We start from the raw sequence: 10,058 nt of genomic DNA, 5'->3' as shown, positions 1-10,058 counted from the left end.
ATGTGAATATGATTGGTGTTGGTGAAGTAGATTGATGAATGATGATTTGATGGTAATGAATGAGAATAATGACTGTGAACATATGAATATTGATAAATTGATAATTGTGTTGTATAATTGAGAATTCTTTGAATGAAGTGGTTCAATTTTAGGTATGGTTGGTTGTGATAGAATATGGAGTTGTGTTGGATGTGTTTGGAGTCATTTTGAAATGTAGAACTTTGATTTTGGTAAAGAAAATTGTGAAAATAGGTGTTTATGATTTTTGTGCAAAACTTGGTTTTTGGCCGAAATTCGGCGAGCTATAACTTGGCTTTCAGACCCTCAATTTTTCTTAAACTTATTTTATATGAAAATTGGGTTGGTGAAGTTTACGCTGTTCGAAAAATGGATAAAAAATAATTTTTAACAAAAAATTTATGTGCATAAAAATTTTGATGTGAACAAGGAAATTCTGTAGCATTAACAGTTTTTTGTCATTTTTTAGGGGCTCGCGTTTGCAACCATTTGGTTCTACCCAGATGTGCTCGCGTATGCGGGAGTGTGCCTGCTTACACCGAAGGTTAAATTTACATGCTTGCATATACGAGCAAGTGTCACGCGATGCGAGCAAGTGTCACGCGATGCGAGCAATCAATTCTATCCAGGGAAACTCGTGTACGCGGAGTGAGAAAATTTACACCCCTGCGTACGCGCAACATGGCATGAGTACGCGGGACCCTATTTTTCAGCAACTTTGTGTTTTGTGATTTAAACATGATTTCAAACCTCTAAATTTCTATTTTTACTCTTTAAAACCCTAAAACTTAGTTGAAATCATGGTGAAGGGGTTGAACCTTGAAGGGGAGGTAACTTGGAAGTGAAGAAAGTTTGAGATGAGGTGAATTATAGTTGAGAAGTACGAAAATGTTAAATATGTGATGAAGATTGTCTATAATGAAATTGAATGAATGATCTGAATGTTAATTTAGCTTATGCACCTCTTATTTTCTAAGATACGAGTTTTCCTGGGTAGATGCAGTAGCTTACCACCACTTGCTCCAGGTTGAGACTCGATACTCTGTTGACCCTACGTCGCAAGATGTGGTCGGGCACTTTAACTTCACGGAAATTCCCCCAATGAGCTTAATTTGATATGTATATTTGAGAAAAAGTTATGCATAGACTCTTGGGGATGCGCACACGAGGGACTGTCTTGGGTTAGCTACTGGACATGTCGGGTTAGCTTGATAACCGACAGATGAGACTTATCAGCCATAAGGCAGGCATACATCATATATATATATATATATATATGTATATATATACATATATATATGTATATATATACATATATATATATATATACATATATATATATGTTTGTTTTGTGTGCTTGTGCATTATTTGGATTTGCCTTCATAAATCACTATGCTTATTTGCCATACTTGCTATCTATAATAACAGTATTCTACTTGTGTTTTCTTTGTTTGTCTTTTTTGTCTGTGCATTTGAGATGTACCTTATTTGGCGGAGGAGTGACGGCGCGGTTCCACAGAAGTGTTGGAGGCTTGGAGGAATGGGTGAATGTTGAGGGTTTAAGTTAGGAGTTGGACTAGAACTTAAGCACCCTAGATTGATAACCTTGTTACGGTTTCAAATTTTAACTTTAAGTTTTAAAATCTAAGTGTCGGAGTTCTAGGATTGCTTCTGCCTTTTCCAGAACCTTATATCTTATGTATGTAGGCAGCATTACCATGTTGAAAATCTCCGGTTCTCACCTAATACATATGTTGTCTTTTACAAATGCAGGTCAAGAGACACCTTGCTAGGCGTCTGGAGTTTCATTTGCTGCGAAGTTGGGATTTTTGCTTATGTCTTTTGCTATGTTGTTGTTGTTATTATTATTATTATTATTATTATTATTATTATTATTATTATTATCCTTTTGTGTATATTTCACACATATACCTCATAGAGGCTTTTGATGGAGAACTAAGATTTATTTGAGTATTTTGAAAATTTGGGTTTGTATACACTTATGTAAGTATCCTCCGATCAGCTTTAGCTTTGCAGGTTGAGCTTGGAGTTTGAATATTTGTATCATTGACTCTTCGCTTATATATATATATATATATATATACCTTTCTTCATACGCAAGTAATCGTTAGCTTGAGCGTTACGCTTTTATTTTTCACAATTTTGATTAACCAACTTTTAAGACTCCTCGAATATTATATTCTTTCAATTATATTATGTATGTAGATTTTATTTTTAGAGATTGTAATACCATATCACTTCTATTTTACAATTTAAGCGTAAAGTTTTATGTGGTAGGGTGTTATACTTAATACGGTAGAACAGCAGAAGAAAGTCATTGCCTATGAAGGAGACTATGCAGGATTTAGTGAAGAGAGTTGACGGAGGCGTGCATGGATGCCATTGATGCCGACAACATCACCAGAGAGAACAGTAGCAGGTAAAAGAGAAAGAAGAGAAATTGGAGGTTGGTGGTTGAAGATTCTAGAAAGTGGTGGCAAATTGGGAACCCCCTAATTTTGAGGTGGGCCTTTATTGGTTGAATTTTTATTTTCAATATCAAGTCCAATTCAATTCACAAGTGAATCAAGTGTTATAAAAAAATTATTGTGAACACATAAAAGATCCAATTTTTTTTAAAACAATAGAATCCTGAGAGAAAATTTTTATTTTGAACAATAGCATAAAAAATATTATTTTAGAATTAAATATTTTTTATTATTGTAACTAGAATTTATATTTCAATTAAGATTTACCTTTTTTTTCACAAGCCTGAAGACAAAGTTGTCGATAAGAAAAATATAATATAAGGAGTAAAAATGAGCCACTAATACAATTAGAGAAGTCTCATTAAAAATAGAATTTACTATAAAAATGAAGTTTGCTTGTTTGGGAGGGTCGCCCACTTTATGTGCCTCTGCAGTACCCAAGAAATTAGTTATTGAGCTTCCGGCTTAATGAATATTCTAGTGTAAACAAAAAAAAAATAGAATTTACTATAAATAAAATACTAATAATAGAATCAATGAACTATAAATTGAGTAATTTATATCCTTCTTTTTTAGAAAATTAGGGAGAATCAAGAGAACGAGAGAGAATAATTTAATTCCATTAATGAAATTTAAAAAAATGATACAAATTATTCAATTCATAGTGTATTGATTTTATTATTATTATTTTATTTATAATAAATTTTATTTTTAATGAGACTTCTCTAATTAGACTATTAAATTTATTTTTACTTCTTATAAAAATATTTAAATTATTTTAATTGTTAATCACACTTAAAAAAATATTTAAAATAATATTATATATATTAATTTAATAGTTAGTTTTTTGTATTTATAGATTTTTGTGCATCATTACATGGGTTTAGGAGTTTTTTAGAAGTACGTAGTTATTAATTCGTTTGAAAAAATGTAATTATGAATATAAAGAAAATGATAAGATACTCTTGTAATATTGGTTAAAGTCATGGGTTTAAAGATTAATCTTATTAGATAATGGAGTTGCTCACCCTACTATATATGAAATCAATAATTAAAGGAGCCGTATAGCTGGAGAAAGATTAGTCATACTATATTATTAGATATAGAGGTTTTCGTTTGTCCTTTATTATTGTTCAAACTGGGTGTGAAGTACTTAGTGTGTGTTTGGATTACAGTTTGTAAATAAGAGTTTGCATAAAATTGATTTTGTAAACTTGATTTTGATTAAAAGTAAGTTTGTATTAAAGTGATTTATGTTTGGTAATTTTTGTATCAAAATGGATTATAGTAAAATAAATATTATTTGGCTTATACAATTCAAAATCACTTTTAGATAAAAAATTAGTAAAATAGACATCAACTTAAAATTTTTTTTTATATTATCCTATTATTTTAATTTAGATATTTAAATACATCTTATTAATTAATTTTATAATAAAATTAATATTTACTTACTAAAATAAAAATAACATATAAAAATAGATAAAATATATTTTTAAATAAAAATAAAAAATATAAATTATATATATATATATAAAAGAATATTTAATCAAATATGTTACATTTTCTAAGTATTAAATATTACTTTAGTATTTTTTACATCGTACTCTTATTCTAGTACTCTCAATAATCTTATTCTTAATATTAATTTGGAATCCAACGTTTATGATTTTATTATTATCTATGATTAATTTTTTATTTAATTTATCTTTTTTAATGGAATCATAATCTATATTATAAAAAATTACACTAAAACATAGTATACGATAATTACAATTATAAAAGAGAATACTGAAAATAATAAAAAAATTAAATATTTAATTTATAGTGATTGAAACAAATCTAAAAGTTCTTGGTGATCTTTTTATATAATATATTTTTAGTATTTTTGGTACTCATTTTCTAGTATGTTATAATTTTTACTATTATTATTATTTACAGTTAATTTTTTGTTTAATTTACTTTACCTAATAGAATTAATAAATTATATTATAAAAATATAATAACAAACATAATACACAAAAATCATAATTATAAAAGTGTACAATGTCAAACAAATAGTTGAAAAAAAATAATAAATAATAGAAAATAGAACTCATACAAATAGAAATAATAAGAATTTTATAAATAATACAATAACATATATAAAGGTTAAAGTTTGTAAAAAATAAATAAATTATTAGTATCTATGGCTAAAAGTCAGTTAAGAAAACGCAGAAGCTACAAATAGTTGCTTCTTGTAAACATGGTTTTGGCAACAAAATCACTTCTGCGTTCATGAGAAAAAAAATTGCCAAACCAAAAGTTAAAACTTTCAAGAGATTTAAACGTGCTTCTTTCCTTCCAACGGATTTTCCAAACACACCCTTAATAATTACTAGTAGCTAGCTTAATTAATTGGAGTAGGTAGCATAGACTTTTCATCACTCTATTATGGTTAGGGGTGGCAAACGGAAAAATTGTATAGTTTCGTCTTATAAAAAATTCGTTATGTGACATTTGATGGGTTAATTTATCTCGTTTTATTTAGTGAGACGATTTTTTTTTTTCGTTTTACTTAACGGCGAGCTAGCAAATTGGCAGGTCAAATCTATTAAATTTTTTTTATATATTTTAATAAACTATTAAATATTAAATAATATATATAATTTTATAATTATTTTAATAAATTTATAATTTCTAAAGAATAACAAAATTATAATTTCTAAATTTATAAATATTAAAATTTTTATAATTATAAATATGTAATAAACATAATTATAAATCAAATTTTTTGAAACAAAATAATAAAACCAACATTATCCAAAACGAAACAAATATTGTCTAAAACACATAATTAAATATATTTAAGTTTATAATCAATCAAACATAAAATATAACTTAGAACATCTTCAATTATTATCTTCATCTTCTTGTAGATCAATAATATCATAGAAATTTGTAAAAAGTTGGCCCTGACAAAAAAAATGTCTAGTCCACCGAGAAAGCCCGTCCTGTGCTGTCGAAGTCCACCAAAGTCCACAGATTAGACGGTGCGGATTAGGCAGTCTTAAGTTTGGTGGTCTCAAATTTTTAACCTAACCTATTTTTTTTAGCGGGTGTTAGCCCAGCGAATTTTAACTTGTTTACCACCCCTAATTATAATTATGGTTTAGGAATATAATAATTTTGGGTAACCTAATTTAATAATTTAGTCCATATATATGATGCATAAAGCAACAAATTGGGTTTCCATGACAATTAGATATTAACCAATTAAACTCAAGCTAGATTTAAAATTGTGTCCATGAAATCTCAACAAGGAGTAGATATTTTTTTGACTAGGGGACAGAAACAAACTAAGCAATCAATATACAAATTGGCAAGATATTTGTTAAAGGGTGAAAGACTAATAGAAAATGACTTGATTGATTAATAAGACGAAACAAATCACAGCTACTCGTTGTTAATATATGCCTTGTTGATCAAATTATCTGCGCCCCATTGATAGGGCAGACATAACAGGCTTGACGATAACAACGTAACTTAAAAGTATTCAATGAATAGAAAGATATTCTATCGTAGTTGGAGTAACGGTCAAAATATCAAGTTATGTGTCAATTATTTTTTTGGTGACTAAGTTGTGTGTGAATTTGATCTTGGAAAATTAGATGTTTCGAATTTTTAAAAATGTAAAGTGAATCAAATTAATTTTTCAGTTGATTATTAATCAAGAAGATGATGTCGCAAGACTATTTATATCGTGTTATTATTTAAATGATAAAAAGATCAATTTAACTTATTACACTTATATCTTCTGCCAAAAATTTTAAAGCATTTATTTTTTTAATAATTAAATTGATTCATAAGTAATTTTTATGGCCTATTTTAATTATTTATGTTTCACATTATTATATTACACTTCTTGCATTATCATAACAGATATATTTGACACATTTATAGAAGAACCTAATGTTAGAAAACAATAAAAGTTAACCAATAATCAATTAACACAAATTTCACACATCTAAAAACTTTAAACATTACACATTATTAAAAACCTTAAAATCACATATTAAAAATTTATATAGGTTAATTTTTGGCTGATTTTTATTATTTTTCCATAATTATCCATCAAAAATAACGTTAGTATATAACTTTATGAATAACAAAGTATTGTGTGTAATATAATCTTGCTTAAAAATAAATTGGGGTAATTTATACTACGTCATAGTGGACATATCTCAGCGGCCATTTTGCGGCATTTTTCATAACCGCCACTAAATGAAAGGATGACAACGATTTATTCAACGGTTCCTTAATATGCACCAAAATCACATGAACTAGGATTGTTGTAGGGATGAATTCAGTGGAAGGAAACTATGAGTTTAAACAGAGTTGAAAATAATAGATATTATGATTGGATGCTATTACATTTGAAATATATAATTTTTAAGTTACTTGATTGCGAAACTCCAAATTATACATGTACTTTATCGTTATTAAATACATACATACATCTATTTATTTTGCATTTATATATTTACGGGTTTTTTTTATCAATTTAGATTAATAGAGAAAAACATAATATTTTTTTAAATAAAAATATATCTTAAAAAGTAATAGAACAATATGAAGAATATTTAAAAAAAATAACAAATAAAAAATGGCAGTTACCTAGAGACCTCTCTACAGCCTGGTGTTGCAAAACGTTGATGGTTTTGCGGTAGTTTTAAAGGCAGCTCTACCAACTGTTATAAATCACCACAAAATAGAATGAAAATTTCATGTTCTTAGATAATGACGGTTTAAAATCGTCGCAAAAAAAAATTGACGCAATATTCAATATACCCGCATTTATGCTAACGGTTGTTGGAAACCATCACAGATCTGTTTCGTGATGGTTTGGTTTGAAATTATCGTAAATCCCTTTGAAAATTGTCATCATTTCACGCTCCTTCTTGAATAATTATTTTATATTAGTCCTTAACAAAGAGTAGTTTTGTCACTTGTGTGTATTGAAGAATATAATTTTGTTCAAATTTTACATCACAAAAAAAAAAAGATTTTTTATTTAAATGAAAAACTACTTTATTTTTCAGATTATATAAAGAGTGAAAGAAATTTACCATTTTAAATATTATGAGAATGTTTTTCAGGCTAGATTGCAAAATTAAGAATTTATACACGTATTGTACTATGAAGCCTACAAAATGAGTTTAAAAATGTAAACATATTTCTTGAAAAAGATTGCAAAATGTAGGTTGAAAGCATTTAAACTTATTTCACACATTAGGTACATAGCGAAATACAACGACTAAAGTCAATTTCAAATTCGAACCTATTCTGCAATCTTGCTCACGAAATACTTGCTTATAGAAAATTTAGAGGTCACTACAAGAAAAAGGTCCTATTGCCACACCTTTTTTAATTAGCCACGATTTAGTCAATGGCCACACTTTTATGAGGGTGGCGATTAGTTATAGCTTTGGCAATATTTTTTATGTTATGTTTGTAAAACGTGGGAATATATGGAAATCGGCACATTTCTTAAGCGTGGCTAATTTTTTTTGTGTTTTAGTCACTTTTTTCATGTCCATTTCCTCTGACTATTTGGGCACTTAATAAGAAAAATGTGACAATAGAGTTACACATGCATAATGCCACGATTTTTAAGCATGGCAACAAGTCCATATCAAAGGTCACTTTTTTTTAACAAAAAAGCATAGCAAAAAGTTAAGTGTGACAATTAATAAAAAAACATGGCCACACTTTTTTCACTTTCCGATACTTTTTTTAAGTGTGGCAATGACTATATTTTCTTGTAGTGCGTATTTTGCACTCTAAGTTGCAAAGTAGAGTCGAAAGTTGCCTATAGATATGACAAACAAGTCTAAGAGAAGAGGCATTGCTTCATATCACTTCCACCTTGTTTTTTATAGTGTTTTGTGCATTTTGGGCAGAAGAAAACTAGAAAGAAAAGATGGGGGAGAAAAATGGAGACAAAGAAATTATGCGTAGTAGAGATATTAATCCGCTCAATATAGATAATATATTATTGGTCATCTTAAGGATGAAGATAATACAATATAGATATATGAGTTTTATGTGTAGGATTAATTTCATATTATGTATTAAGGTAAGAATTTATGCATATTATGAACCTAAATAAGATATCATTTAACTTTTTAATATGTACTGATTAAAGGGTGATTATTTAGATGAATATTTTAGATAATGAATTTATTTATGGATCTCTTTTAGTTTAAATTTTTTTATAAGTTTATATTTCTTAGAATAATCAAAAAATACTAAAAAAGTTTAATATTGTCAAATTTTTCGTTAGATTTACCGACGGATGAGGCAACAAAGTCATCAGGCCAAAACATTACCAGCAGATTTCTTTTTCCGATGATAAATCCACTTGTAATAATTAGAGGGAAAAAAATGAAAAAGAGGCGCAAAAATTAGAGTTGAATTTGACAAATCCACCGGTAAATCCAATGATAATGTTCCTCTAATTCAAAATGCACAACCTTCCCCCATCACTTTCGAAGCCATTCTCTCTCTCCACCACTCTCCTTTTTCTTTCTCTCTCCCCAGCAACTACCTTCGACATCCCCTCCGGCCAACATTTGCCAGTGCCGACCACCTCCAATCTCCTCCAAAGACTGCGTGAACTCGCTTGGTTGTGGTTTTGTCACGTGAAATGGAGCTTCTCCCTTTGTCGTTGCCGTTGGGATCACCGACAGAGATGCATCTCTCCTCCCTCCTCCAGGTAGGTTTTTCTCATACTACAAGAAATCATCAGAATAACGATCGATTTAGCGACTGATTTTTCTTGAAAATCGGTCAATAAACCCTTAGCGAACGATTTTGGTGGTTGCTAAAACATTGGTCGCTAAATTAGAAAATAGTGACTGAAGTCGGCCGCTAACTATTAGCAACCGATTTTAGCGACCAATTTCCAACCAATGCCACCAAACACATACCAAACTATATCAGTCACTAAATCAGTTGTTGAGGAAATTGGTTGCTAAATGGAAACCAACTTTTCGGTCGCTAAATCAATCGTTAAAGAAATCCGCCGCTAAATGGCGACCAATTTTTTGGTAGCTAAATGGTCGCAGAAAAAAGCAGTCGTTAAATGGCAACCAACGGCTTGGTCACTGATTCAATTGCTAATTTTTCGGTCACAAATCAGTCGATAATATCTTATTTCAAAAACTCAAAATCTATCACTAAATCGGTAGCTATTACTGCTTCTCTAATAATAAATTTTAAGTCAGTTTCGCATATATCACTATTAAAACTTATTTTCAAATATAATTCAAATTCAACAAAATATATAAATAATCAAAGATAGATATATTTTTCAAACAAATACCAAATAACATTCATAATATCTGCATAGCTAATAAAAAAGAGTAATGTTTACATAATTAAATACTTAACATGTGGTTACCATTTTACTAAACAAAAAAATAGATATGACATACAAATAACAACAATACAATTATTGAACCAAAAAAATAAAAGAATTCAATAAACTGATAACCACACTTTCTTCTT

Source organism: Arachis stenosperma, chromosome 10 (genome assembly GCF_014773155.1).
Source record: "Arachis stenosperma cultivar V10309 chromosome 10, arast.V10309.gnm1.PFL2, whole genome shotgun sequence".
Taxonomy (NCBI): Eukaryota; Viridiplantae; Streptophyta; class Magnoliopsida; order Fabales; family Fabaceae; genus Arachis; species Arachis stenosperma.
This window is presented reverse-complemented; position numbering follows the sequence as displayed.